Consider the following 24,033-nt stretch of genomic DNA (forward strand, 5'->3'; position numbering starts at 1 on the left):
CACAGATGATACTATTGGCAGTAGCTGCATATGCAAGTGTAACTTGGAAGCCTGATATAGTATACCCAGCCCCTTCTGCAATGAGTTATTATATCCCTTTGTTCTGCATTTGCATCTGGAACAAGATCTAATGCGGCTTCCTTAAATGGGCACTTCATTTCTGATGAGTGCACACCAATTATTGCTATTTTAATATCATTGAGAATACTACAGAAGCTAAAGCTATGTTTCTTTGGTAACTACTTTAAATTTATCTAGAATTATGTAGCATACTTATATTTTGCTGCATGAACAATGTAAATTAACCTCTGCCTTTAAATGGAAAAATAACTTTCTGTAGATTGTTATACAGCTACTATCAAGAGCTCTTAATGAAGAGGAAGTGGCAATGGTCTATATGTAGACTGAAAAAATACCATTAATAAAGTTCAAAGACTGATGGAATCTCATTGCCCTTAAAGATATGAACCAGCTCTGTTTTATGCTTTTCTCCAATTATACTAATTAGCAGTTGAAAAGAATTTGTTTAGAGTGTTATTTTCTTACCAAAAGACCAGATCAAAAATCCCTATACTTTTCCACCAAAAAAAGATTAAAATAAAGCCATTTCTATAAATTTAATGGCACTTTATATTTTACATAGAGAAATAGCTTCTGTTGGATTTTCTGGACACCATGTCAGTCAAGATCTACTTTCTGTGTAAAAATGAATAAGTCTTGCACATAATCCATTCGTGTTGCATAAGGTTGCAAAAACAATTAAGTGGGAAATGACTCCTAACTTATGTGTCTACTCTGCCTAGAAAGAAAGTTTTGAAGGCATCTATATATATTTCATAACAATGTCTGTTCTTTATGGATTTGATCCATAAATATTTATCTATCTGAAAACTTTGATACTTGGAATGTTTTCCTTAGAGCATTTGGTGCTCCAAGAAAAAACATTTGGTGCTAAGAGTTGCAGCACTGATGCCTTTCCCCAAGTTAATTCTATTTTAAAAATTTATATTTCCTTCCCAATGAGATGCAGAGTAAAATTTGAGACTCTCCATTGACTAGGGAGCAGCATCTGTCATCTATGGTTAATTACTATTTTGACAAAAATATAGAAGGTTTAAACCCCCATGTATTTCAAATTGTTAGAGAAAGAAGTAGTTTGCTTATATTTCCCTTGAACTTTATTCTAACCATTTAAATAATAAATTATTCAATATTTGTTATAATAAATCCTTACTAGATACAAGATTCGGGTGTTTCTATGAACTTAACTTTATTATCTAAATATCGCTAACCACTGTTTACTGCTCAGAGGCAGATACATTTATTTTAAAATTGAAACAAATTCTATATTGTGGATAATTAGGTGTTTAAAATATTTTGATAGACCAGCTTATGTATGTTATTTTTGAAACTTAAGAAGGCAAAATGTAATTAGGTCACATTTACAAGTGTAAGAAATTATAACTTCCTACTCCATGCATATATTGTATATTGGTTAACTTTTACTAGCATTTTCTACAGCATCACATTACTTTAGAACGTTTTTGAGAGTTTCATTACTACTGGAAAAGTTTGGTGGGTATATGTACACAGGAAAGAAATATATGCATCATTTCAATATGAAAGGAAATACATAATCTAGAAACATAGAATAACTTGGTACATCTGTTACATAGTTCAGGAAAGAAACAGGCAGGTGAGGCTGGAGAACGTTGTCTATTTGTAGGAAATCAAGTCAGTGCAGACGCATGTTCTAGTTTAGAGTTAGATTAATATTGTGCTTAGTGAATTTCTATGACATATTTCTGAGAACACTTTAGTATATTTCCATACCTACTGGAATCTAATTCAGTCGATTGGACAAAAGAAAGACTTTTTTGTTGTTGTTTTTGAAAATCCATAATGTAGCAGGTCCTGCGCTGGTTTTTTAATGTATTTTATTTTTGTGCTCTCCTGCCAAAAGAAAAGGCTGATAAGTAAGTACACGGTACAACATGTAAATTTATATAAAAATATGCTTGTTTAGATTGCTCTACAATAACTATATTAAGGTAAATTGTGTGTGTGTGTGTGTGTGTGTGTGTGTGTGAGAGAGAGAGAGAGAGAGAGAGGAACAGAGGGAGAAGCGACTCAATGTGTTTCCTACAAACAGTCTTAGCTTAGGAATCAGGTAACAGAGAGGTCCTAGATCATAGACCCAGCCATCACGTAGCTTGCTGATGTTGAACAGATCAACTTTCAACCATAGACTGAAGATGGAATGAAGATATCAAAAGTTCCTTTTAGCACTGACTAGATTTTTTTTTTTTTTTTGAAACAGAGTCTCACTCTGTCACTCAGGCTGGAGTTCAATGGCATGGTCTGGGCTGACTATAACCTCCTCTTCCTGGGTTCAAGTGATTCTCATGCCTCAGCCTCCTGAGTAGCTGGGATTACAGGCACACAACACCACACCCAGCTAACTCTTGTATTTTGGGTAGAAATGGGGTTTCACGATGTTGCTCAGGCTGGTCTCAAACACCTGGCCTCAAGTGATCCTCCTGCCTCAGCCTCCCAAATGCTGTGATTACAGGCAAAAGCTACTGCACCAGGCCTCTGACTACATTTCTATTAATATGGTTAGGTTGGAGGTTTTAGTATTTTTGTATCTCATATTTATATCAATATGACTGGCTTCTTTGTAGTGTGTGGTAATATTAGTTCTGTAAACTGTCAGTTGCAAAAAAAAATATCTTGAACTATAGTATATGTTGATAATTAGCCATAATAATTTCTTAGTTAATTTCTTATAATTAAATTTGTCAAAGAGGCAACTTATAGTTTATATCTGATGAAATCTCTAAAAAGAGGGGTAAAACATTGGGAAATGTATCCATGTACTTCACTCTGGTTTCAAGTTTAGCAAGTGTCTCAAAGACATATAAAGAAGCACAGAAATTGTTAGGAGATATTTATGCTACCAGTTTTAATAATTGGGATACTTTGTATACCGCAGAAAGAAAAATTACTACCCTCCTCTTTTTTTAGTCAAAATTGGAAAAAAGTCTTAATTGACAGTTACTATGCCTGTGCTGCCCATAGCAAGTATTCAGTGGAAAATACTTTACTGAGTAATTTGAACACAGCTTAAAATCCATAGTATGTTACAATTGCTAGCCTTTCACAAAGTTTGCATTGTCTTAATATAGAAGGATACTGTGATCTAAGAATTCACAATTTTAAAAAGTGGAACCTAAATAGGGTTTCCTAATTGCCATGAAGTTATTTGTATCTTAGATGAATTATATGTTCAACATTGTAAATGTCAGTGGGTGATCCAAAATAAATTGTTCAAGTTATTAAAATGTACATTTAAGTAGGTTTCAGTTTGACTAGAAATAATTGGCAAGAAGGCAAGAACTAATCTTCTAGAGCAGGTGTCCCATCCGCCAGGTCATGGACTGGTACTGGTCCGTGGCCTGTTAGAAACCATGCCACACAGCAGGAGATGAGTGGGAAGCAAGTGAAACTTCATGTGTATTTACAGCCATTCCCCATCGCTCACATTACCACCTGAGCTGTGTCCCCTGTGAGATCAGCAGCAGCATTATATTCTCAAGGAGCTTTGCAAACCCTATTGGAACTGTGTGCGAGGGATCTAGGTTGCGCATTTCTTATGAGAATCTAATGACTGATGATCTGTTGTTGTCTCCCACCACCCCCAGATGGGACCATCTAGTTGCAGGAAAACAAGCTCAGTCTCCCACTGATTCTACATTATCGTGAGTTGTATAATTATTTCATTTTATATATAACAATGTAATAATAATAGAAATAAAGTGCACAATAAATGTAATCCACTTGAATTATCCTGAAACCATCCCCACCCTCCACCCCCCAGTCTGTGGAAAAATTGTCTTCCACAAAACTTGTCCCTGGTGCCAAAAATATTGGGTATGGTTGTTCTAGGGTGTAGACTATGAAAAAGATATGCATTGTCTCCATGAACTAAAAGGCAAGGTGATTTTAAACAATTTAGATGCCAAGCAAAGAAACCGAAAGCTTCCAAAGTCATAAATGATAGAGAAAGGAAATTGTTACATCATGTGCCAAATTAGAAGCAAATCTAAACTTCTTAGCATGCTTATGTACTCCACCATCTGATTTGTATAAGTAATTGGGGAAAGAAAAACTCACAATATAAAACAAGATTGACTAGTTCTAGCAGATGACACCTGTAAATAGAATTTTTACTTGTTGAAATTCTGGTGTGAAATGAAGCCATTATTATTATCATCATCACAATAAAGTGTTCTTTTTAGTTCTTTTTTAAATATCCTCTAGTTCTGAAAGTCTCTGTTAATTAAACAGCAATGACAGACCTGCATCTTCTGTAAATACTTTGTTTGTGTGAGGCTGTCACATGGAAAGAAAGATTATATTTTAAACAATATGTTCAAGTGTAAAAAATCTTCAACAAACTCTTAATGTTTTAAAAAATGGGGAAAAATTTTAGTAGTTTTAACATCTTGGAATTCTTCATAATAAGCTAGGTATCTCAGAAAGTTGGAAAGGATTTTAAATAATTGTTTTAAAGGATATCAAAGACTAAATTATGACCTGGAATATTCAGTGTACTTTTTCTATTTTGAGAGGTAGTGATATGATTACAATAGCACAATACTGAAAAAAGAAAAGAAAATTACAGTGACATTATGGGTAGCTCAGCATTACTGTCAACACTCAAAAAGCTCTGAGGTGGTGAATTTATACAGTTAAATCAATGATTTTTAAAATTCTAACTCAAAATGATAGTTAAAAGCCAATCTATAATTTACTTTAAAACTATAACATTTATTGAGCTGGCAGAGTAAAAATAGCATACTCCTCAAATTATTCCTTTAAAATCATAAATAAAACAGAAGGTATCACTTTGCCTTAAAAATCTTTTCCTTAATTTCAAAAATCAGTCTGATAAATCTCAACCCAGGGTCATTACTGCATATGTTTATCATTTCTGACTTTTCAAGAACACTTTGAACATCAATTAAATTGAGAAGAGAGGGCTTGTATTAGTTTCCTCTTGCTGCTGTAACAAATTACCACAAACAGTTGCTTAACACAACACAAATGTATTCTCTTACAGTTCTGGAGATCAGAAGTCCAAAATCTGTTTCAATTAGGTAAAGCTAAGGTTTCAAGAGGACTACCTCTTTCTAGAGGCTCAGAGAAAAGAACTTATTTCTTTGCCTGAAGTAGCTTCTAGTGGCTGCCAGGATTCCTTAGCCTGTGGCCCCTTCCTTCATCCTCAAAACCTAGCACTCCAAGCTCTTCTTCAGTCATTGCATCCCCTGTTATGGCTGCTCTGCTGCCTCCCTCTTATAAGGACCACTCTGACCACATTGAACCCACTTAGATTATCCTAGATAATCTTTCTGTGTCAAAACCCTTAACATAATCATGCCTGCAGAGTCCTTTTTGCCGTAGAAGGTAACAATCACAGGTTCTGGGGATTAGGATGTGGACATCTTGAGGGTCCATTGTTCAGCCCACAACAAACTTATAATCATTTTCATTTCATTGAATATTTGCTTGTATCTGACACCATAAGAAGATATACAAGATGAATTCTGCTTTCTACTTTAGAACCTTACCTGCTCAAATTTCTTGTTACACTGTTTTTCTGTTTTGTTTTGTTTTGTTTTATTTCTGTAACTCCATTTGTTCCCTTTCTACTGCTTTATATTTTACTTGAGATTTTTCTCAGAAAAGGAAAAATGCCAGGGAATAAATACTTGGAAGATTTTCACCAGATGAAAAACTTCATCCAAAACTGAGAAACACATGTCAGGTTATTGTTGCCTCTGGAGCATTTACTTGGCCTATTTGCACATGCCCGGAAGTTAACCTAGAGTCAGTGCCTGTAATATTTTCTTCTGTCATACTGAAAATCTACTTAGAAGGTATTGAAACATCACCAGTGACAAAGAACAAAAATAAGTTGATATTCTAATGTTAACATCAGTAATAGACATATGAGTCTTAGAAAGCTTTCCCCACCTGCTAATTGTTTTCTCCAGAATAAAAAGAAAAAAAAAAAAAAAAGGAGAGTGATTTTAAAGCCAATAAAACTAGGCCGAGTGTGGTGCCTCATGCTTGTAATCCCAGCACTTTGGGATGCCAAAGCTGGTGGATTGCCTGAGGTCAGGAGTTCGAGACCAGCCTGCCCAACATGGTAAAGCCCCATCTCTACTAAAAATACAAAAATTACCCAGGCATGGTGGTGGGCACCTGTAATCCCAACTATTCAGGAGACTGAGGCAGGAGAATTGCTTGAACCCAGGAGGTGGAGGTTGCAGTGAGCCGAGATAGTGCCACTGCACTCCAGTCTGGGTGACAGAGTGAGACCCTGTCTCACAAAACAAATAAAAATAAAAATAAATAAATGCAATAAAACTAACGCCCATTTTAAATATTTTTCAAGTAGTAATCTCAAAGGAGACATCAATAAAATTGAGAAACTCTAAAATGAGAGAAGTAAAAGGGATCAGATTCTCCCAGTAGATTTTCCCTAAAACATAACATTATGTGCCATGCACCTGGAGTTCTCAGAAAGAAATTATTGTATACACTCAATAGGAATAGTTTCCACATCTCTCATATTTTTGTACTTTATATAGCTACACATGCACACACAGACACTCCTTTCTAAGTACAGTTACATTTGAAAATGCTATGAATGACCTACAATATGAACTTTCATGCACTTCGTGATCCTAAGGCTATCCCTGATTATTCATGTGAAGTATTTTGACATCTGTAAATAGTGAGTTCCTAACATGTTTAGAAGAAATCAGGCAAATCGCTTGATAACATTAATAACTTACATATTATTTTACAATTTTCCAAAGTGTTTTTATATATTTTTTTGTTTGTATTTAATAAATACATACCAGATGCACATGACATATACAGTGCTAATTTGGCCAAAATCTAGGCAAATTTTATGATAAATTGCATTATAAGGGTATGGGTGAAGGGTGGAAGGACCTTCTCTTGATACGCAGTAAAAAGTCTTATAGCATGAATCCCGAGTGGCCCATTTAAAAATAAACCCTGATCACATAAAATGAGATTTAATGCTAAGTGAGGCCTGTTTTATACAGGTGCCCCTAGATAAACTGTGTGGCTGTGAGTATCTTATTTTGCTGCCACACAATTTTCAGTGTACATTAACAGCCTTCCCGTGAAATCAAAATGCTTTTAAATCATTCTATTTGTTGTAAAACATTACTTTGGTCTATGTACAGAGAAGTTTAGCCACATAAAATTTTAATATCCCCTAAGGGTAAACAAAACAAAACAAAATACCATAAAAATGATGAGGTTAAGAAGGTTTACATGATTCCTAGCAAAAAGTGGGGGTTCCTAGGAAATTTTCAGGGCTAGCTGAAGGACCCTTTGATAGAGATCATTGCTTTATCACAATTGCAGATGCAGTTCATGTTGCACGGGAAAGGAAAGAAAACCCAAGACAGTGAAAGGATAATTAACTAAGAGTCTTAGTTTTAATTTCCAAGGATTATATGGTGGCATGATTATTTCACAATGGAAAACTGAACAGATAGTTTTATATTTTGCTGTTTTACCCTGTGATAATAAACTATCCCAGGTATTTATTCTATTTTAACATCAACATGTGCTCCTCATTTTACCAACTGATCCACACAAAGCAGGTAAAGAAAAACGTTGCTTTGGGTGAAACCAGGCACTTCAACTTTACAGCCCTCCACAGCTCTCTAATTTTCTGATAGCCCCTGGAGAATGGCATGAATGACGTGTCTGGGGTGGAGTCCTGGAAGTTAGCTGTGCTTAATAGCCAGAAGTGAAAAAAACCCTTCCAATTAAGCAAAAGATGATAGGTCAGGCAGTCTGGTTTTATTGCCGATAGAAAGGAGCCAAAAACTGACCCAGAAGGTCAGCAATCATGCAGCAATTATACCAGGGATGAAGACCAACAGTAAGAACAAAGCAGAGAGAAAGGAAACTGCCTGGAATTTGAGCATTTATCAGCTTAATTAATGAATATTGGCAGATGCCTGTCTTGTGCCAGTCTCTGCAGTAGACAATGGGATACTGCAGCAAGAAAGATAACTATTCTCAACAATCTTGTCTGCAAGTGAAGACAGACACTGATAAGATGCAAGTGTCATGAGTTCTGTAAAGGGGACATTTAGAAGTGCGATGAGAACATGTAATGGAAGGGGCTAGCCTAGCTGGAGTCATTAGGGAAGGCAGTGAAATGTTTGCTGAAACTGGGAAAATGAGTATATGTTTCCCTTCCACCCTCCTTCCCTCCCTCCTCCCTCCCTCCTCCTTCCTTCCTTCCTTCCTTCCTTCCTTCCTTCCTTCCTTCCTTCCTTTTCCTTCTATTCCTACTTACTTAGCAACACACCTGGCAGAATGTCTGGCAAATAATAGGCTCTTAATAAATATATTGATGAGCTGGAAAATTATTATTCAGACTTCTAGTTTCTGCAAGAGAAAGAAGTCCCATTCTTACTAGGTCCTCCCTCTTACAATGAAAAAACCCTGGACATAACCCAACAACAACAAAAAAAGAAGTCTCTGAAATGTGTCAAGACTGCTTAAGGTCCTCAGACTTGAGGAACAATACGAAGGTGAATCCTGGGTTTCTTTATTGTTCCACATATTTCAGACAGGATACTGCAGAGACCTCCAACAAGGAATGTCAACAGGCACAGACACTAGTACCTCCCTTGAGACAGAACCTATATTGATGGGTACAGAGCACAAGTAGGCGTATCTTGTCACCTAGTGTCCACCTTGAAACAACAGAGACTGGCAGAGTGGATTAAAAAAAGATTCCCTAAAAATGTGCTATCCACAAGAAACTCACTACAAATAGAATAACATAGATTTCAAATAAAAGATGAAAAAAGATATACTATGCAAATATAAATTTTTAAGAAAGCAAGAGTGACTATACTAATAATCAGACAAAGTCATCTTCAGGACAAAGAATATTACTAGAGACAAAAAGAGATATTATATAATGATAAAAGATTCAGTCTTCCAAAAAGACATAATATCCTAAACATACACATGCCAAAAACAAAAAAAAAAGAGTAGAGCCTCAAAATACATGAAGCAAAAGTTGACAGAGCTGATAGAGGAGAAAGAAATAAATAAACAGTTATAGCTAAACACTCAAATACACAAATCCCACCAATTGATAGAACTACTAGATAGAAAAATCATAAGAATATAGAATTGAACAACATAACCAACCAACAGTATTTAATTGACATATATATATATAGCACTAACTACCAAATAGCAACAGAATATACGCTTTTTTCACATGCCCATGGAACATTCATTGAAGCAGATCATTTTCTAAGAGGCTGCGTTATCCCACATATTTTGATATGCAAGGAGGGAAATATGTAGCACTAAATGTTTACATTAGATAAAGGGAATAGTCTCAAATCAATAAATTCCTACCTCTGGAAACTAGGAGAAAAAGGGTGAAATAAACTAAAAACAAGTAGAAGAGATAAAATAGTAAAAATAATAACAGAAATCAATGGAATTGAAAACAGAAACACAATAGAGAAAAATCAATGAAACAAAGAGCTGGTTCTTCAAAAGAATCAACAAAATTGATAAACCTCTGGCAAGATTGACAAAGATTTTTTAAAAAGACAATAATCATCAATGTTGGAAACAAGATAGATAATGTCACTGGAGATTCTTCAGCCATTGAAAGGATAATCAGCGAACATAATGAACTGCTTTCCTTAGAAATTTCTTAATGACAAGCAATGGACCAATTCTTCAAAAACCAGAAACTAACAAAACTCAACTAAGATGAAACAATCTGAATAATCAATAACCATTAAAGAAATTGAATTTTAATTACCCCAACCCCCAAAATCCAGTTCTACACCATTTCACTGGTGAATTCTATCAAACATTTAATAAGGAATTAACACCAATTTCACAATCTATTCCATGAAAAAATAAAGGAAGTGCTTTCCAACTCATTTTATGAGGCTACAGAACCAGACCAAAAATGTATTTTAAAAAACACACAAAAGTAAACTATACTATTATCTCTCATAAACTTAGGTAATAAATTGTCAACAAAATAATACATGTTGAACCCAGCAATGTATAAAAATAACTATATACCATACAAAGTAGTAGTAGTTTCAGATGTGCAAGGGCCGATCAACTTTAAAAAATCTATGTAATCTACAATATCAACGGGCTAAAGAAGAAAAACTATATGCTCATGTCAGTTGATGCAAATAAAGCATTTAGTCAAATCCAATATTTACTACTGATGGAAACTCTCAGCAACTTAGGAACAAAGGGTAACTTCTGAACTTCACAAAAGAGAATCACAGAACAACTATATCTAATATCATACTTAATGGTGAAAGACTGAATGTCTACTTAAAATCAGAGACAAGATAAAGATGTCTACTGTCAGGCATTCTTATTATTCAGCATAGTCTCAGCAAGAAAAAGAAACAAAAGACATACACATTGGGAAGGCAGAAATAAAACTGTCCATACTTACAGAAGACACAACTGTGAATGTAGAAAATCTTAAAGAATCTACAGAAATACTCCTAAAGCTGATAAGTAAATTCACAGGGTAAGTAGCGTCACAGAATACAAGAGGATTATACAAAAATCAATTGCATTTATATATATTAATAAAAATGTGGAAACAGGAATTTGAAACACTATATGCTTTACAATTACTTCAATAAAATGATATACTTATGTATAAAATTAACGCACAGGCTCCGTGTATTAAAATTTACATAATACTAATGAAAGAAATTAAAGTCCTAAAAAATGGAGAGACATGTTATTGAATCGGAAGACTCAATATAGTAAAGATGTCAATTCTCCCCACACTAATCTGTGGGCTTAATACTATTCCTATCAAAATTCTAGAAAGGCTTTTTTGTATGCATACAAAATCTCACCTAAAGTTATATGCAAAAACACAGGCCCTAGAGTAACTAAAACAATTCTGAAAAAGAAGGATAAAGTGAGAGGAGTTATTCTATCCAATATTAAGCCCTATTAGCTTCCGTAATCAAGATAATGTGGTATTGGAAGAAAGATAGATAGATACACAAATAAATAAAATAGAATAAAGAACTCAGAAATAGACCTACAAATATGCCTGGCTGATTTTTGACAGAGGTATAAAAGCAATGAAATATAGGAAGAATATTATTTTCAATAAACGGTAATAGAACAACTGACCTTTTTGCTTTGTGAAAAACCCTGTTAAGAAGATGAAAAAACAAGTTACACACTGGCAGAAAATATTTACAAAATTTGCATCTGACAAAGAACTATTATCTAGAATATATAAATAACTCTCAAAAGTTACCAGGAAAACAACAACAAAATCCCCTCAACAAAGAAACTATCCAACTATAAAATGGGCAAAAAACATAGGAATTTTAGTAAAGAGGATACATAGAGGGCAAATAAGCATATGAAAAGACATTCAACCTCATTATTCATTATGGAAATGCAAATTAGAACCACAATGAGATGTTATTTCACACCTATCAGAATGGCTAAACTAAAAAGTAGTAACAACATTAAATGCTGATGAGGATGTAGAAAAACTAGATTTCTACAACGTATTACTCATATATTGGGTGGTGTAAATGTAAAAAGGTAAGGCTACTCTGGGAAACATTTTGGCAGTATTATAAAACAAAACATGTAATTACTATAAGGCCCGAAAATTACACAATTGAGCATTTATCCCAGATAAATCAAAATAAATGTTCATAGCAGCTTGACTTGTAGTTGCCAAAATCTGAAAACAACTTAGGTATCCTTCAGCTGGTGAATTTTTAAACAATCTGTAGTATAGTCATATTTGGAATACATCTCAATAATAATAAAGGAATGAACTATTGGTACACAGAGTAACTTGGATGAATCTCCAGTGAATTATATTGAGTGAAAAATGTCAATCCCAAAATGTTACATACTGCACAACAAAATGATAGAAATGAAGAAGTAGTTGCCAAGGGTAAGGGACCAAGTAAAGACAGGAAGACAGGTAAGCCTATAAAATGTCAAAAGGAGAGATCCTTGAAACAATAATATTTTCTCTATTGTGACTGTCCTAGTGCTGATATCCTAGTTGTGATATTGTACTATTCAAATACTATGGCTTTAGAAGATGTTATCATTAGATGCCTGATATAGGATATACAGACTCTCTCTATTATTTGTGTATGAATATACAATTATCTCAAAATGAAAAGGTAAAAGAAACTCAAAAAATGATATTTCTAATGTCAAATAAACATTCTACTAATAAGTTTTAATGATGTATTGAATAGACTATATTTCATAAAATTATTTTTATTTTCAATTGTATACTATTTTTTACTTCAAAATATAGTTTTAAAATGTATTATACAGTAATTTTGACATTTTTGGTGAGTGTGTATGTGTGCATGTGTGAAGTTCTGTGAACCATAATATATTTATAGATTTGTATAAACACCACTACAATCAGAATACAGAATAGTACCAACCCCCCCTCAAAAGACCTTCTCAAATCATCCCCTTTTAGTCACAAACCCCCCTCCAAACCTGACAGGCTCTCCATTATTATAGCTTTACCATTGTGAGAATGAAAAATAAATGGAATTATATATTAATAGTATGGAAACTTTTGAGACTGGCTTCTTTCACTCATCCAAGTTGCAGCATATATAAATAGTTGATGTTATTTATTACTGAATAGTATTCCACTGTAGGGATATGCCACAATTTATCTGTTCACCTGTTGATGGACATTTGTGTTGTTGTTTTCAGTTTTTTGCAATTATGAATAGAGATGCTATGAACATTTGTATACAAGCCTTTGTATGTTTATGTTGTATGAACATACACATCTTGATTGGGTAAATAGGAATGGGACAATGATAGGTGCATTTTAACTTTTTAACAACTGCCACACTGTCCCCCAAAGGGATTGTAGCATTTTATATTTCAAAAATTTTTGTTTGTTTCTGACTTGTAGCCCTTCAATGGCTCCAGTTTGTCCATAGGTTAAGAAATTTACAGACTTTACCATGGCAGGTGTGTCAGTCAAGTTCTTTGTGGCATTCGATACAAATGAATTATATAAGTAGCCCATAAGCCAGCACTTCCTGAGCCTGCTTTTCTGACCTGGGTGACTATGCCTAGCAAAATCAGATGAAAGGACATGAAAGGCACAGATACAGAGGAAAGATCAGAGGGTGGGGAATAAAATACCAGGTTGAGGAAGCAAACATATATGCAGGAAATATTTGAAGTCAGATCTCTAACCAAAAATTTTCTAAGTAGACCAGTCTGATACAGACACTGCTGTTGCCACAAGCAAACACATAGGCTGTGACTTCCACCTAGATTTATAAGGAGATGAAATTCCTTAATTATATGATTGGAACGCAAATGTGGTACAACCAAAAGTGTGATGAAATATTTGCCGGAACATATGATGTTTTTTTTAGTCTAGAGTCTAGCTCTCTGTCAACCTGGTCACTTACTATCTGCATCCAAATCACACAATTAAGTATGTTTGAAATTGCTGCAACATTCAAGTAGTTTGATTATTTTTTATTATTTTCACAAATTGACTGATGTTGCTGTTTCTCTTTTTTTCCCTGAATTATAGCACAACGGGTTAAGCTTTCCTTTGCAAAAGAGCTAATTAGCACCTGTGTGTGAGTGTGCATGTGTGTGAGTGTGTGTATGTGTGAACATTCTTTTGAACTACTTGAACTTGTTAGTTTGATTCAACATTAAAAGGCCTCAAGGCCACAGCTATAATGAAATTCACATTTTGGAGTTTACATTGGTATAGTAATACATTTCATGCCGTTGTTCTATAATTTGCCTAATCAAATAAAATGAGATCAAGCATTACACTGGAATGGTCCAACCTCCCCATTCAAACAAAGTTACATTTAGCTAATCACATAAGAAATTACTCCTTTCCCAGGGATTTGTTTGCATTTGTAAGCTAGTTAGAAGGCTGAATTTAATCAGTGTATTCTATTCCTCTATTAATATCTACTGAGCCCTTGAGATATAGCCAGAGGGGCTGATAAACTAAATTTTCAATTTTAATTTTAATTAATTTTAATTTAAATAGCCATATCCTGTGACTAGTGTCTACTCTATTGGACAGCACAGGTATAAAGGTCCATAAACTCACTTCATTCATACATACACTTAGTCACTAAAACTATAACTTGTATTTATGACAAACCCACAGCAAATATCATACTGAATGGGCAAAAATTGGAAGCATTCCCTTTGAAAACCGGCACAAGACAGTGATGCCCTTTCTCACCGCTCCTATTCAGCATTGTATTGGAGGTTCTGGCCAAGGCAGTCAGGCACATCTACAACTATCTGATCTTTGAAAAACCTGACAAAAACAAGAAATGGGGAAAGGATTCCCTATTTAATAAATGATGTTGTGAAAACTGGCTAGATATATGCAGAAAGCTGAAACTGGATCCCTTCCATACACCTTATAGAAAAATTAACTGAAGATGGATTAAAGACTTAAATGTAATACCTGAAACCGTAAAAACCCTTGAAGAAAGCATAGGAAATACCATTCAAGACATAGGCATGGGCAAAGACTTCCTGACTAAAACACCAAAAGCAGTGGCAACGAAAGTCAAAATTGACAAATGGGATCTAATTAAACTAAAGAGCTTCTGCACAGCAAAAGAAACTATCATCAGCGTGAACAGGCAACCTACAGAATGGGAGAAAATTTTTGCAATCTATCCATCTGACAAATGGCTAATATCCAGAATCTACAAAGAACTTAAACAAATTTACAAGAAAAAAATTAACCCAATCCAAAAGTGGGCAAATAATAGAACAGACACTTCTCAAAAGAAGACATTTATGCAGCCAACAAACATATGAAAAAAAGCTCAACATCATTGGTCATTAGAGAAATGCAAATCAAAACCACAATGAGATACCATCTCACGCCAGTTAGAATGGGGATCATTAAAAAGTCAGGAAACAACAGATGCTGGAGAGGATGTGGAGAAATAAGAACACTTTTACACTGTTAGTGGGAGTGTAAGTTAGCTCAACCACTGTGGAAGACAGTTTGGCGATTCCTCAGGAATCTAGAACTAGAAATACCATTTGACTCAGCAATCCCACTACTGGGTATATGCCCAAAGGATTATTAATCATTCTGCTATAAAGACACATGCACACGTATGTCTATTGTGGCACCATTCACAATAGCAAAGACTTGGGACCAACCCAAATGCCCATCAGTGATAGACTGGATAAAGAAAATGTGGCACATATACACCATGGAATACTATGCAGCCATAAAAAAAGGATGAGTTCATATCCTTTGCAGGGACATGGATGAAGCTGGAAACCATCATTCTCAGCAAACTATCACAAGAACAGAAAACCAAACACCGCATGTTCTCGTTCATAAGTGGGAGTTGAACAATGAGAACGCATGGACACAGGGAATGGAACATCACACACTAGGGCCTGTTGAGGTGTGGGGGGCTAGGGGAGAGAGAGCATTAGGAGAAATACCTAATGTAGATGACGGGTTGATGGGTGCAGCAAACTACCATGGTACATATATATCCATGTAACAAACCTGCACGTTTTGCACATGTACCCCAGAACTTAAAGTATAATAAAAATAAACTATAACTTGGGGGAAACCTATAGTGTTCCCAGGCATAGATTGTGGAGATTCAAATTCCCAAAGAGTCTGATGGCAAAGAAAAGAAAGTGAGAGGTGTGCACAGGATGTTACAGGAGAATGAACAAATACCAAGTAGGTGCTGAGAAAAGACTTCTTGAGAAAGATGGTATTTGAAAGGAGGCTTCACGAGTAAAGAATAAAGATAAAAGAAAAGAGTAGATAAAGAGGCATATGTAATGTTAATGAGGCAAAAGAGAGCATTGTTCATTTAGGAGGAAATCATGGAGGTACAGAGTGGCTGAAATCTGAAATTTGAAGTAAGGAAAATGTCATGAGATGAGCTTAGAAAGTCAATCAAAGATCTCAATGTCGTGATTAACATTTTTCCCCCAATCTAAGGTATCTAGAACATATTTATTAGATAATTGGCTAATAAGATTGTATTGTTTTGTATTTGTTTATTTTTTATGTGAAAGACATATAAGTGGATATTAAGGTAAGAAAGATTACAACATGCAGTATGGAGAATATGTCGAAGGGTGCAAAATTTGTAGGAAAGCCGATTATTGCAATCATCTTATCCTAAAATGACAGCAGAGATAGAAAGTAAAATGGATTGGAAAAAATGTATATTATAAAGTTAGAATCAACAATATTTGGTGATCGATTACCTGTATAAGATGAAGAGAGTCAGAAAATCAAGACATTTCATAGATTTCTGACTTTGGCAGATTTAGCTTGCAAAAGACTGGGAATGCCATTCATTAATGTGGAAAATGAAAGAGTATGTCTGAGAAAACTAACATCTAGAAAATTCATGTTCCCACTTCCATAGCATGAAGTTGTTGGTAGGAAACAGAAAGTGTTACACTTCAACTTCTATTGTGTTAAGTGACTAAAAATTGCAGGCTTATCTATTAGAGCAGGCAATTTTGTTCTAACTTACTTGTTAGTGTTCTATTTTTATAGTAACAATTACCCCATACAATAACAAATTACCTGAAAAGTTATTGGCTTAATACAATAAATATTTATTACCTCACAGCATCTACGGAGTCAGATATTTGGGACTGACATAATTGGGTGGTACTGGCACAGGATATCTCATAAGGTTGCAGTCATGTGAAGGCTTTACAGAGGCTATAAAATCACTTTTTAGATGATTCGCTCATATGGCTATTGGCAGAAGGCCTCAGTTTCTTGACACATGAATCTCTTGATACAGTTCCTTGAGTGTCTTCATGACATAGGAGGTTCCTTTCCCCAAAGCAAGTGAGAGAGAGAGAAAGAGAGAGAGAGAAAACACTTTTTACAACCTTAGGCTTGGAAATTATGCATCGTCACTTTCACAACATCATATTTGTTAGAGGGGAGTCACTAACTCTAGCTTACACTCAAGGAGAGGGAATTAGGCTCCACCTTTTGAAGGAGAGGGTGTCAAAGAATTTGTGAACATATTTTGGAACTACTACCTTAATACAGGAGAAATGTGAGCCTGTCTACTACAGCAGTAAACTTTGCTCTAACATAGGAAAAAAAAAAATGTGCTTAGTTCTGGTCCCACTAGTTTGCCTGCGAAATATGTAAGTGGCAATTTTCAGTAGGCTCTTATATGCACAGTTTTATACCTCAGGAGAGATGTTGCTTGAAGCCATAAGAATGAATGAAATCACTCAAAGAAAATTTGGAGGGTGGACAAAGACCACCAAAAACAGAACCTGGAGAGATATCTATGTTAACAGGATATTAGCGAAATGCCTTAAAAATTATATGTCAAAATGTGTGAAGACAGCCAAGAGAGAATGAGGCACACAAGCCAAAGGATCAGAATATTTTGAAAAAGGCGTCAATAATATTGATGTCAGGATATAAGCTACTTCTGGAGAGGAAAATAATGGGGAAATAATGGGGAACTTTTAGGTATTTCTTATTTTTTAAAATAAGCTAAAGTTCAAGTAAACACGGCAAAATGTCAATATTTGTTACACCTGAATAGTAGGTAAAGAGTGTCTTTTAAAGCACTTGTATATTTGTATTTATTTGAAATACTTATTAATACAATTCAAAGGAACTTATCAACTTTGCGAAATCCTGCAGAAGGTCAAGTAGGGTAAATGCTGAAAAATGTCCATGTGATTTAGTAATAAAGTGGTCTCTAGGGACCTAACAGAAATAGTTTCAGTGAACTGAAGCTAGATTGATAGAAGCTGGACTGCAGTAGGCTAAGAAGTTAAATGGAAGGCTGGCTAAAAAGGACAGCAATGGGACTCTGTAGGATAAAAAGAACTTATTATGCTTTTGTTGTTACTTCCTTTCAAAACAAGGTGACTAAATTATTAATATTTGTAGATAAAGGGGGAGAAAAGCTAGTAGAGAGTGAAGGCATGCAATGCTACAGTAAGACCCCCAGAGGGGCAGGACAAGATGCAGAGAGCAGATAGATGTCCTGATGCCCTGCCATGGCACATGGACCTTTCGATTTCTTTTTGTGTGGTGGGGGAAAATGAGGCCTGATACATGGCTTTAATTTCAACTTTCTAAGACCCAATCCTATGAACTGACGACCAAGTGAAATAGTCAAGTAAGTCACATATTATTTGGCTGACCACACACACACACATGTATGCGCACACAAAAGCATCCTTTCTGTGTAACATAAACACCAATAACCACCTTTAAAGGCTAAGGCTGAGTGCATCTGTCTTTTCTCTTTATCTGGTGAATTCTTCAAGGGTGAGGACAGTATCCCTTTATGCTCTGCCAGCCTCCCTGGCACATTGTGAGCACTCAATAAATAATAATTAATCCAATCCCTTAATAAATAGTCATCCATTTACTCAAAGAATAATAATTAATGATAATGAAATTTCTGAAAAGAGTGGCAAAACTTGAAAAAAGTTATAAATGTGATATATCTGTTTGTACCTAATTAAATGCGATTTTGTAGAAGATATACGTAGAACTTGAGCTCTATGAACTTGATATGGAATTTAATGCCTTAAATTTTAGGATGCTTATTCTTGTAGCTCATATTTTCACCAGTTTCTCAGTCATATTCACATATATTTATATAAAATTTCATTACACACGTATGGGTACATATATGTATATATACATATACCTATATACCTGTGTGTATGGATGTATATATGTGTGTGTATACATATATGTCTATATATACACCTATTTGTATATGCATAAACATATTTTTCCATCCACCTGCATATATCACTGACCCTAGGCAAATCAGTGAGACACTATGTTTACTATTTACGTTTGTGTGTGTGGCAAGGGAGGAATCCCCTCTACTTTGTACCACCATCCACACTGTGGTACTTTATTTGTGCCATAGTGATTAAGAGCACAGACTATGGATTTATGTTCCCTGGATTTAAATCCAGGTTCTACTATTTCCTAAGTGTGCCATTTTGGACAAATTGCTTAATACTATCTTTCAGTTTCCTCATCTGTAAACTTGGGATAATAATAATGATTACTCTCTGGGTGTCTACCTCAGAGGTATGTTGGGAAGATCATTTAAATCTATATACATACAGCTCTTAGGCACATGACTGACATAAAGTGTATACGTGTTAGCTAATATCATTACAATCAGATTACTATTTAGCTAATCTCATATGCTAATTTGTAATGAGATGTTAGTAGCTCAATTACTTTCTTACTTTAATCAGGATCTTTGATACTTTCTCTGAAAACGTTATTCACAGTTTGAATTTGAGAAATACTTGTGCTGGAAATACAGTTAAACAGGGATCCTTTTGGTGCTACTCAAATTGTAGTATATTTACATACTCTTGCTACTCATTTCAGATGGCAAGTGAAAAATAAATTCATCCAGTCATTTGTTTCAATATCTAGCTTTTTCATCTAACGGATAAGACAATGCATATATTTATTTTGCGTTGTTTACTTAATTTTTAGGTTGTACAAACATAGTTATTAGAAAATTAAACCAACTTTCAGGCTAGGCGTGGTGGCTCATGCCTGTAATCCCAGCACTTTGGGAGGCCGAGGTGAGTGGATCACTTGAGGTCAGGAGTTCCAGACCAGCCTGGCCAACATGGTGAAATCCTGTATCTACTAAAAATACAAAAATTAGCCAGGCATGGTGGCAGGCATCCGTCATCCCAGCTATTCAGGAGGCTGTGGCAGGAGAACGGCTGGAACCTGGGAGGTGGAGGTTACAGTGAGCCAAGATTGCGCCACTGCACTCCAGCCTGGACAACAGAAAAAGACTCTGTCTCAAAAATCAAACAAACCAAAAGCAATGGCAACAAAAGCCAAAATCGACAAATGGGATCTCATTAAACTAAAGAGCTTCTGCACAGCAAAAGAAACTATCATCAGAGTGAACAGGCAACCTACACAATGGGAGAAAATTTTTGCAACCTACTCATCTGACAAAGGGCTAATATCCAGAATCTACAATGAACTCAAACAAATTCACAAGAAAAAAACAAACAACCCCATCAAAAAGTGGGCAGAGGACATGAACAGACACTTCTCAAAAGAAGACATTTATGCAGCCAAAAAACACATGAAGAAATGCTCCTCATCACTGGCCATCAGAGAAATGCAAATCAAAACCACAATGAGATACCATCTCACACCAGTTAGAATGGCCATCATTAAAAAATCAGGAAACAACAGGTGCTGGAGAGGATGTGGAGAAATAGGAACACTTTTACACTGTTGGTGGGACTGTAAACTAGTTCAACCATTGTGGAAGTCAGTGTGGCGATTCCTCAGGGATCTCGAACTAGAAATACCATTTGACCCAGCCATCCCATTACTGGGTATATACCCAAAGGACTATAAATCATGCTGCTATAAAGACACATGCACATGTATGTTTATTGCGGCACTATTCACAATAGCAAAGAGTTGGAACCAACCCAAATGTCCAACAACGATAGACTGGATTAAGAAAATGTGGCACATATACACCATGGAATACTATGCAGCCATAAAAAATGATGAGTTCGTGTCCTTTGTAGGGACATGGATGAAACTGGAAAACATCATTCTCAGTAAACTATCGCAAGGACAAAAAACCAAACACCGCATGTTCTCACTCATAGGTGGGAATTGAACAATGAGAACTCATGGACACAGGAAGGGGAACATCACGCTCCTGGGACTGTTGTGGGGTGGGGGGAGGGGGGAGGGACAGCATTAGGAGATACACCTAATGCTAAATGACGAGTTAATGGGTGCAGGAAATCAACATGGCACATGGATACATATGTAACAAACCTGCACATTGTGCACATGTACCCTAAAACCCTAAAGTATAATAAAAAAAAAAAAAGAAAAAAAAAAAGAAAAAAAAATCAAACAAAAAAACAAACAAAAAACCCAAAACCAAACAAACAAAAACAAAAGAAAATTAAACTAACTTCCAGAAGTTAATATGGTAAACAGAGGACATTAAAAATCACATGAAATGTTGTAAATCAATCCAAGTTGATATGGCCACAATCATCTGCTAAATTTACAGTTTGTTTTTCATTTGAAAGTCTTATCTGAGACTCTGAAGTTACTTCTTCTTTCCATTCTATTCTTGCAGCTGAAACTAAATATTATTTATTTTATTCAGGATTTAGTATGTGCCTCCCAAAAAACCTAATGAATGCCTGCCTGATCTTCTGGAGCTGATTTCATAGAGCAACTAAAAAGAGTGAACACCACATTAAAAGAACATTCATGTAATTCAGACAATGCTTTTATTGATGAGAACAATTTTGCTAAAGCATAAAAGCTTTTTAAAAATAGGATAATGTAAGAAATAGATGTAATAAAAGGAATGAGCCCTTTAGATGACAACAGGGTGATAATAAGCACTTGATGCTATGCTTATGAGTTATTTTGTTATTTTAGCCTAATGGCCTGGAAGGTCCTTTAAATCACCTAGGTGGATATAAATTATATGAGAATAATAGAGTAGATGGTTGTTTCCATTTGACTTTAAAATAAACTTCAAAGTCAAAGAACTTTCTGTATTATGTTGAATTGTTGAATTATGTACTTTTGAAAGACATTGTTTTCATATGCACAATGTTTTTCTAACATGTTACAATTTTTCTTACTCAAAATGTAAAAACATGAAAATAAATACTTTAACTCATCCAGGAGAACTGGCTGAGGAGTCCTCTAATGGAATAACTAGTCAACTCTGCCCCTGTAAAACTCACCTTTGTTTCCAATGCCTGAGCCATCACTGAAGATTAAAGACAGCATTCAAAGAGGGCTATTTCTCATACTTTACCTGCTCATTAAATGTCAAGATAGTTTTTTACTCAGTTATACATCTGCCAATGAAAATAGTGAGCAAAGACAACATCAAGGCCATGTTTTCATTTCGATCATTGTTCCCTGGTGAATTACAAGGTTGTGAGTCTCCTACAACAATTTATATTGACCCAGGCTTCATAAATCTGGTACAGTAGACTGAGTTGCTGAGCTATATGTTGTGATCATGTCTTTCTACTAACAACATTAATCACTTGCTCAAGAGGAAGTAGCAATTCAAGAGTGTTTTATCTCATGCTCCTGTCAGAAAGGACATCTTAAATAGAGGGCTTAAGTGTTTCCCTTTTCCATTAGAAGTTTCTATACTCAGCCTTCTCAACAGGTTTTCAAATTCTAACCTATTATTTATACCTTATTAGACAATGATAAAATGAATAATTAAAATGCAAAGAATTGCATGTTTCATGAGAAATATACTGTATAAGCCAAAAGTTCTAAGGATGGAGATAAAATTAAAAGGACATTAGATTCATTTGCACATGAAAAATTTATTTTTCCATATGTAGATTCACTTAAAATTAGAAATGTGATTGAGATAAAATGATTTTTTTGTTTTTCATTGTGATAGACTATTTATTACTCATTTTTAAATGAATAACTTTCTCCATAAGGAAGTACTAAAGTTAAATGGAAACCAGCCAACACATCTGTCTCTGAAGTGTTCCAAGGCAAAGATATTAATGAGTTGGGTAGGTTATGCATCTGACCACCAACATTTGATGTAGAAAAATGGAGGACTATGACTAATGTACAGGAAATCATGTTATTTAACACTACATTACATTAGAGATGAAAACAAAACAAAAAATTAGGCTAGTAAGAATGAAATTAAACAAATGAGATTGTTTTAGATATTACATACTATAGTTATACCATTTCTTCCCACTGTTTGAGGATAAACAGTAGCATAAATAATTTTTACTAAAAAATTACTTAAATGCTTTTATGCTCTTTTCCAATCTGATTTTTCATTTGCCCTCCTATAACAGTTATTAGGTAACTCTTAGGGTATATTTAATTTGGTTTATGTATAAAAAAATTTGTAAACAAGTTTTTGACTATTTTTAAAAATAAGATAGATTTTGTTGATCGCTGTTCTCTCAAACACTATTGGCTAGCCCACAGAACATTTCTTTCTATTCTCTCGATCATTTTCTTAAACTGCCATGAAGTACAAAGTAGGGGCCCCATAGTTTTAATTCTTTTTCTTTTTCTCCTTTCCTTTTTTTTTTTTTTTTTTGAGACAGAGTCTCACTCTGTCTCCCAGGCTGGAGTTCAGTAGCATGATCTTGGCTCACTGCAACCTTTGCCTTCCAGATTCAACAGATTCCCAAGCCTCAGCCTCCCGAGCAGCTGGAACTACAGGGGTGCACCACCATGCCTGGCTACTTTTTGTATCTTTAGTGGAGATATGGTTTTCCCATGTGGGCCAGGCTTGTCTCAAACTTCTGACCTTAGGTGATCTGCCCACTTCAGCCTCCAAGATTGCTGGGATTATATTTGTGAGCCACCATGCCCAGCCAGTTTTAATTCTTCATTAAGGGCAAACACGATGGCATTTAATTGGGAAGGAACAAAGAGAAGAGTTCTCAGAATTTATATTTAGTCTTACCAGTGAAGAGCATGTCTTACACTTTCAGTAAATGTTCCCATCCTTTTTTCTATCATTTTTGATAATTTTAGAAAATCATTTAAATAAGAGTTTAATTATATACAATTTATCAGACTGATTTCTTTCACATTGCTGGCAGTTTTGATTACTGTTGATCATATTGACTTGCCAGCTATACTGAGTCTGAAAATAGGATGGTCAATTAAATGGACTTATTAAAATATATTAAATGATTTTCCAGCCCTTTGTACAAAGGACTAAAGCTTTAGTCTCATTTCTGCCACTAATTGGAAGCTTGTAAAGCCATGAATTCTCTTAG

Source organism: Symphalangus syndactylus, chromosome 10 (genome assembly GCF_028878055.3).
Source record: "Symphalangus syndactylus isolate Jambi chromosome 10, NHGRI_mSymSyn1-v2.1_pri, whole genome shotgun sequence".
NCBI lineage: Eukaryota > Metazoa > Chordata > Mammalia > Primates > Hylobatidae > Symphalangus > Symphalangus syndactylus.